The sequence below is a fragment of the Egretta garzetta genome, unplaced genomic scaffold (genome assembly GCF_000687185.1).
Source record: "Egretta garzetta isolate BGI_Z169 unplaced genomic scaffold, ASM68718v1 scaffold474, whole genome shotgun sequence".
In the NCBI taxonomy this organism is placed as follows: Eukaryota; Metazoa; Chordata; class Aves; order Pelecaniformes; family Ardeidae; genus Egretta; species Egretta garzetta.
In genome coordinates, this window is record NW_009259524.1 from 605,089 (window position 1) to 612,732 (window position 7,644).

Here is a 7,644-nt window from a genome sequence, read left to right on the forward strand (position 1 = left end):
CCATCCCGCAGGCACAGGCAGATGGGAGCTCCCTGGAGGAGAGCTGGCTCAGCTGCTGGGAAAGCAGCAATGGAGAGCATGGGAACAGGCAAGGAGCTGGCTGCGCCGCTCCCACGGAGCACCCAAGAGCGAGACTTCTTGGCGCGAGGGCTCACCAGGGCAGAGGTACCGAAACTCCTTGGGGTGGGGGATTGTCGCCTCTTTCCTGACACATGACTGCTTCTGAAGGCTGTCAGTTCCTCCGGCTCTTTTTCTGCCGCCTAGTCCTTCACTTGTAGCCTTTGTCCTTGGTGGCAAAACCACTGCCAGGGTGGGTGGGCTGTGGTGTGGGATCTGTGCTAGGATGGAGGTCCTGCTTGGGCTCCACAGCCAAAGCCTGTGCTTTTTGGGCATGGCAGCATGGCTTTGGGGATCCTCAAGGGCATGGGCACCACATGGGGGGCTCCCTGTCCTGCTCTGCTGCTTGCTGAGGACACTCAGCTTCACGGGCAGGCAGCAGCGGTGAGCTGCCACAGTCCTTCAGGAGGCATCCTAACTTGTCTCTGACAGCACAGCCCTCCTGGACTGAGCGTCATCCACTGCAGCACCATGGCTGGGCCTGAAGTTGGTGCTGGCTGAGGCACTTCAGCTGAGGTGCCCAGAGGTGGAGCCGGGTGCTCTCGCCCCTCCAAAGAGCCACGGCACCGTGTCCTGATGTTGGCTTGAGCCAGTGCTGTGCTTGGTGAATTCAGAGGATGTTTTTACACAATTGGGGCTGGGAAGGATTGAAGAGGTTTTCTTTTTTTTCCCCCTTTTTAAACAATAAATAACGGCAAAATCCATCTCCTGCCTCTTTTGAAAACAGCTCCTTTTCCTGATGGATAGATAGATATAATGAGATTCTCAAAGTCGTAAATCTGCTGCGACTTTATTACCTGCATCTGTTGGAGATGATGTGAAAAGAACTTCATACAGAGAGGACTCTTGAAAGGTTACAAAGGGAACCAGCGGTCTTCAGAAAATCTTCATCTAGAGAAAACAGCCAAGAAAACCCGCATAGAAAAAAGCACTTGAGCTGGATGAATAGGTGTCAGGGCTGAATGCGAGCGACACCGGCAGCAGGGCACCTTGCCGTGAAAGTGAGCTGAAGCTGGTCCCCTGCGTGGGTAGCTCTGGTGCAGGAGCCAGCCTGTGGCTGCCGTGCACAGTCCTCAACCCCTGCACTGGGCATGCAAGGGGCTGGCTGGCACCCTTGCCCTCGCATACCCAAAACCCCTGTGCTGGTGGGGGGGGGCACAAACAGTGGCAGTGTTAAAGCAAAAAGCAGAGCTTAAATGTGCTGTTGCCTTTTTATTTGCCCTCTGGTGAATGTTACTAGGGTTTCAGCCTCTGCCCCGGGGCAGGCAGACTGGTGAGAGGCAGCCGCAGGGCTCAGACCCTGCTCTGGGCTGATGGGTCCACCACAGTGGACAGTCCCATGGATGGGGTGATGGCACATCACGGCCTTGCTGCATCCCCACACCGCCCCACCTTGCCTCTGGGCTCTCACGAGGTCACCAGTGGGTGCATGACACGGGAATGGGGAGGGATGTAGGAAATGGGCACAGAAAAATATTTTTTAAGCTGGTCAGTAGATGAGTAGGGATCTGACTGGCTCCCAGCTGAGCTGGTGGTGGCTGTGTGCTTGGTGTGGACTCCTGGCCCAGGGACTGGCAAAACCCTGGAAAGATCCCAATGACTCCTAAGCAGGGTGGCCGTTACTCAGCTGGGACAGGTACCCGCTCAACACAGCTACGGCCAAGACAGCAGCAGGTAAATGAAGATGCCCCAACCTGTGCCTCGCCAGAATCAGTGCTGTCAGTGGGCTGTGATTGCCAAACGTGGTGAAAACGGGCTGAAGATGGTGCTGGAAATCGCAGCCTGCTCCCAGAGTGCAACAAGCTGCTGTGCAAGGTCGTGTCTGCAGTGTGATGCAATGATGTGTTCGTGATGTCATAATGCAAGCTGACAGTTATTTTAGTGGCAGAGAACGAGGCTTAAACCTTCCTCTCCCCCTTGCAAGGGGGAAGATAAAAGAGGGAGCTTTGCTTGCTGGCTTTCCTTCCCGAAGTAGCCTCTGCTCCTGCTGACACCTCACCCTTGCTGAGCCAGGGAGGCAATCCAGAAAGCAGAGCTGCAAGCAGGGAGAGAGCAGATGACATCTTTAAGCTGTGATCATTGAAGAATATTAACTGATCTCTGGCTTTGTGACTGCCAAAAAGTGATGCTTGAGCAACGTGGCGCCAGGAATCCTGAAGTCACTTTTGTAGCCTTGGAAAATGCAGCTGCTTTGGGATTTCAGCCCAAGACGGCTGTTATTATCCACTGTGCAGAATGAAGGCTTCTGTTGGGAGCTTTTACAAAGGCCATCAGTCTTCCCAAATAGTGGTTGTTTTTATCACCTGGCAGTAATGATACTCTCTGGTCCCTTTAATATCCGAGCATGTTCCCAAAGTGAGACTGGGAAACTCGTTTAGGGCTCGCACCCTCCGAGGGAAACAGCTTACAATTTTCTTCCAGGTAGCCCTTACTGTTGTGAGAATGGGCATGGCTCACCTAATAAAAACCTCGCTGACAGACACGACCTCCTGGAGGTTTATCTAAGTCATTTGATGCGGAGCAGAGCAACATATATCATGGCTGAAATACGCGCCAAGCAGCAATCCTAATGCACGCGGTGTCTCTGCTGGAATTGATTCGCAGGCAGGACCAACACCTGGCGGAGGGTGCGAGGGGCTCTGCGTACTCTCCCGGCTAAACCGATACAATGGTGTGTGAAACGGTATTGCTGATGCCCATGGCTAAAACCCAGCTTGTGGGCTGGCTGGCCTTGACTGGGTTTTTGTTTCGGTCAGTAAATGCAGCAGCAGGTGGGCTGGATGGGAGGCACTGCCACCCGCCGTCTGGGACCCGCGTGTCCTGGTCCCCCTCTCCCAGAGATGGGGTGAGTGACAGGACTGACACTGCTTAAAACCACAGTGAGTTCTGAATTTTAGGGATGGCTACAGTTGATGGGGGCATCTTGGTGTGGCACCATGGTTTGTCTCCCACCCTGGCTGTAAAGCATGGCGTGGCTCTGGATGCACTCAAGTCTCCTGCAGTAGGAAACAGCCTTAAATTTTGTCGCTCATCCGGCATGTTGAATGCACAGGTAGGGACGGCTGTGGTACTGCCTATCCATTGCTCAGGGACTGGAGGATGGGCATGGAGGTGCGAAACCTCACCAGACACCCCTGAGCAGCCTCCTCAAAACCAGGGGCTGGGTGGGGAAGCCAGGTGGGGAAAGGCTGTGGTCTCCCAACAAGCTGCTTAATTTCATAGGCTGCACAGGGCTGCTTCGCCACATGCCCCCCCGCATGAGATCAGGAGGTATTAGAGACTTGATCCTTGGGAGGTGCTGGGGGAAATGTCTTACAGTGCGAAACCGGAGGAGCTCAGCCTGTTTAGCTTATTAAAAAGAAGATCAAGAGGTGACTTAATTGTGCTGTGTGAAGTACCTTCACAGGGAGAGAAAGGCAGGTATTAAAGGGCTGTTTAATCTAGAGGAGAAAGGCATTGCACGAGCCCGCACCTGGAAGCTGAAGCCAGACAAATTCAAATTGGGAATCAAACAGACCTTTTAGAAAGTGAGTGTTAATAAAGATTAAACTACCCAGGAGAGCGGCGCATTCCCTCGCCTTTGATATATTTAGACCCAGACAGGATGCGTTTCTGCGCCATACACTTTAGCCAAGCAGGAGCTATCGGGCTTGATACAGGAGTAATTGGATGCCAGACTCGGCCCTGCGTCAGGGAGAGGTCAGGCGAGATGATCTAATGGTCTCTGCTGGCCATCGGTCCTCCCGCGCCCGCCGGCTGTGATTTGTGTGCCTGCGGCCAGTCGGCTGATGGGGACATGGCTCTACCAAGAAAAATCGGTGGGGAAACACAAGGAACGTGGCACTGTGTCAGCAGGGACAAGACGAAAACAGGCGAAGGCTGACAGGCACGTGGGGAGAGTAAAAATATTAGAAAGGAAAGTGTTTTTAGCCAGAAAATGGCTTTTTATTAAAAAATCAGATGAACTCTGTGGACATTAGCAGTCATGTACATTTTTTGTGCATAGCCACCCCTAATTTTTCTCACAATTCCTTAAAAATAAATCCACATCTTGAGTTTTATATTGACCAGAAAAATCAAGGTTTTAATAGGAAAACCTCACGTGGGGAAAGAAAAAGATAAACCGTATCCCAATTTCGTGTAAGAAGGGTATGGTGAAATGATACCTGAAAACCTCAGTGAGACCCAGGAGCAGCTCAGGAACGACAGTGCTGAAGTACGTGGTGAACTTACATTCCTCTTTATTTTTAGGAGCCGTTTCTGAGGGCTGGCAGGTGAGTATGGCTGCAGAGAGGAGCTGCCTTGGGTTGCCCTTTGTAGTTTTTAACAACGCTGTGATTCGGCAGAGCTCGTCTCCCACTCGGTGCCCAGAGTCACTGCCCCAGCCCTGCGGGACGGTGTGCCAGGATCAGGATTTCGAGATGCAGCACAAAAGTGCAGAGGGACACACCAAGCCTCAGATGCCCCCGAGCTGAGCCATGGGTTCCTTCAGCAAAGGATGGAGCCTGCGGAGGGCTCTTGCTGAGAAGTTGTTGTTCAAGGTGCTTTTCATAATATTTAAGAAATGTGTTTGCTTCCTCTTGCAAATGTTCAAACATCTTTAAAGTGTCTGCGGTGCCAAGCTGCTTCTCACCCTGTTTTAAGAGAAAATAAGCTTTCTTTAAGGAAAAGGAGCCACAAAAAGCACAGCGAGCCCAAAGTTAACAGCGAGCAGACCAAAACTAAATTAACACCAGCAAGATTTCAGCTGCCCCTCCAAAATATCATGGCAAAGGGTCCGGGAAAAGATGGGAGAACAGATTGTTTTAGCACATCTTCACGGTGTCTCTGTGGCACAGATGAAACTCAGGCTGGGTCCCCTTCCCCTTGCCAAGCCTGCAGTGGGGACTCCCAGCCCCCAAAAAGTGGACAGTCGGAGGCGCACGCTCAGCAGTGCCATGAGCACCTGTGGGTCCAGCACCGCTGGGGTATGTGACTCGGGATGCTGCAGCCGACCAGTTTGGAGAAGCACCACCTGCAAAAACCGGAGCATGATCCCAAAAAAGGAGCCTGGTGGTGAGAAGGAGGCAAGGGACAGGGAAGGAGAGCCTGGCCCTCCTCCACTGCCATAAAGGTGGAGGCAAGAGCCCGGGAACATTGTGGTGTCACAGCTCCGTGCGAATTATGCTGCCCAGCTTCAGCAATGGAAACAGGCAGCTAACAGCGAGCTCCTCTTTGTAACAGATAATAGTCAAAACAGCTTGAAAACTATTCATAATGAGAGCGCTGAGAACAGCCAGTGCTACACACACGCACACAGAGTGAATACTGTCATTAAGCGCTCTTTGGATGACAGTCCCGGCAGTTCATTATCCCCCATCGCGGCTTGGGGAGGGCAGAGGAGGAGAGGGGTGAGCGTGTTTTTTTTTTTAAATAACGCTTTTTTTTCCTAAATTAATCTCCACTGTAAAGCAGAGCAACAAAGGAGCAGTATAAAGGCGGCATCCCACCTCGCCAGTGCTTTCCGAGGCTGGAGTGTGGGGATCTTATAAGAAGCAGTCAGGAAAATCGGGCAGGGACTGGTAGGGGAAGGGGATGGCCTCATGGCAACCAGGGCTGCTGCCTGCCTTGGCGGGGCCGAGGGCCCTCTGCAGAGCGAGATTACGTGGGATTACGCCCGGCACAGGGATCTGCTGCCACGGATGTGAGTTACAGGTAGGGCTGCGGGGGCTGCGGCGATGGCGCGGGGAGGGAAAAGGCCAGGCTGTGGGTTAGACACGGGCGTGCGAGTCTGGCCCAGCTAACAGCAGCTCGGGCACATGTGGCAATTTGTCACACTCGCTCGGCGCGGCTGCTATGGCACAGCACGGCACGGCACGGCATGGCACGGCACGGCACGGCACGGCACGTGGCACACCGGGCCAGGTCTCCGGCTCTTCCCTTCCCTTTTCTTCCACAGGTATTTTTTGTTCAGCTCGCAGCTGGCACTGCCACGGCTAATCAAACCCACCCCTGCCAGCTTTGGAGGGAGAGCCCGTGCAGGGCTCCGGCCCGTGTGGCACATCCCCAGCAAAGGCTTTGCAGTTCAGTGCCACCAAAACACAATCCCGGCCTTGATTTTATTTATTTTGTTAATGGATTGTATTTACCTACATACTTTCCTTCTTTTTTTTTTAAAGGTATAGTTTCTGGGTGTATTTTTTTCCTCTGGGAGCGCAAACAGAAGTTTACTTTTAAGACCCTGGCTACCATTTCTGACCCACAGTAGGCAGCGGCTCCAGCAGACGTCACCTCCAGCCCCACCACCCATTCATGGCGCATGATGCACCAAGCGCCGGCAGCCCCCTTCTCCATGCGAGGATGTTCAGGCGCAGGTTGTGACTTCCTCACGTCACAGGTGAGTGGCCCAGGCTGCACCTCCAAATCTCCTGCACCTGTGTAGGGCCCCCTCCACATCGAGGGAGGAGCAGGTCACCCAGCTTTTCCTGCAGTAGACTGAATCCCGTAGTTACCTGTGCTCAGGGAGGAGGTGTGGGATGCCAAGCCTGGTGCGGGTGCAGGGCTGGCAATGCCATCTGCATTTGCAGACGGAGCCAAAATGTACCCTGCCTAGACTAGATGGGGGCATCAGGAGATGGTGTTTTATAATTAGCCCCCTTGTTTGAAAAAGAAGTGGGTTTGGTTTTGTCAGGGGCAGTGTAATGGTGCAGGTTGGGTTGCCTGACCAGAGGCTTTTAGGCTGTGAAAATCCCTGTATGCCCAGCTTGCCTGGTCAGAGGAGCCTGGCACCCTGCTGCTGCCATCCAAGTTTGTCAGGGCATCGCTCGGGCATCAGGAGAAACAGGCAGGGCTTGTTAAAACTTGTGCAAATATTTTCCTAGCTTGCAAAGTCGCCTGGGCGGCTGTGGTGAGCCACTGTGGCTGCACCATTGCTCTGTCCCTGCCTTTCTTCAGCATTATCTCCCCTTCATCTCCAGTATCTGGGGGAATCATCATCACTTATTCCCCAGTCAGGATGCTGAATCTTTTCAATTCCAGCAACATTGCTGCGTTCACAACCTTGTCATTATCCTGAGGCTGATAACCTCAGGCAGAGGTGTTCATTTTTTAAGTCATTGAGCAATGTCCTGTTTGTGTCACCATGGATATCCAGAAATACAAGATACGGCAGCCCTTTCCGTCCTCCCAAATCACTCGCTGAACCCTCCACCGTTCGACCCAGCCTCACCGTCCCGCTTAGCCCCTGAAGTAGATCCCGGTTTAGAGCAGCTCGGCTGCAGGTCACATTACAGACCCCTCCGCACTTGCCACAGGCTGGCATCGTGACGTGGCAGGGCCATTTTAATGGTTTTATCGTGACACCCAAAGCATTACATTGGCTTGTTCCTAAGTGTGGCACTGCTCTGTTTTAATGAGCTTTGGAGATTGCGTTGGCATTGCGGACCCGGCTGTCTGACGGCGGTCAGCGGGGCTAATTAATGCGGTGTGCGCCCGGAGCCCCGCGCCTGCCTCTGGCCCCGGCTGGGGCAACGCCGACAGCACAACCGG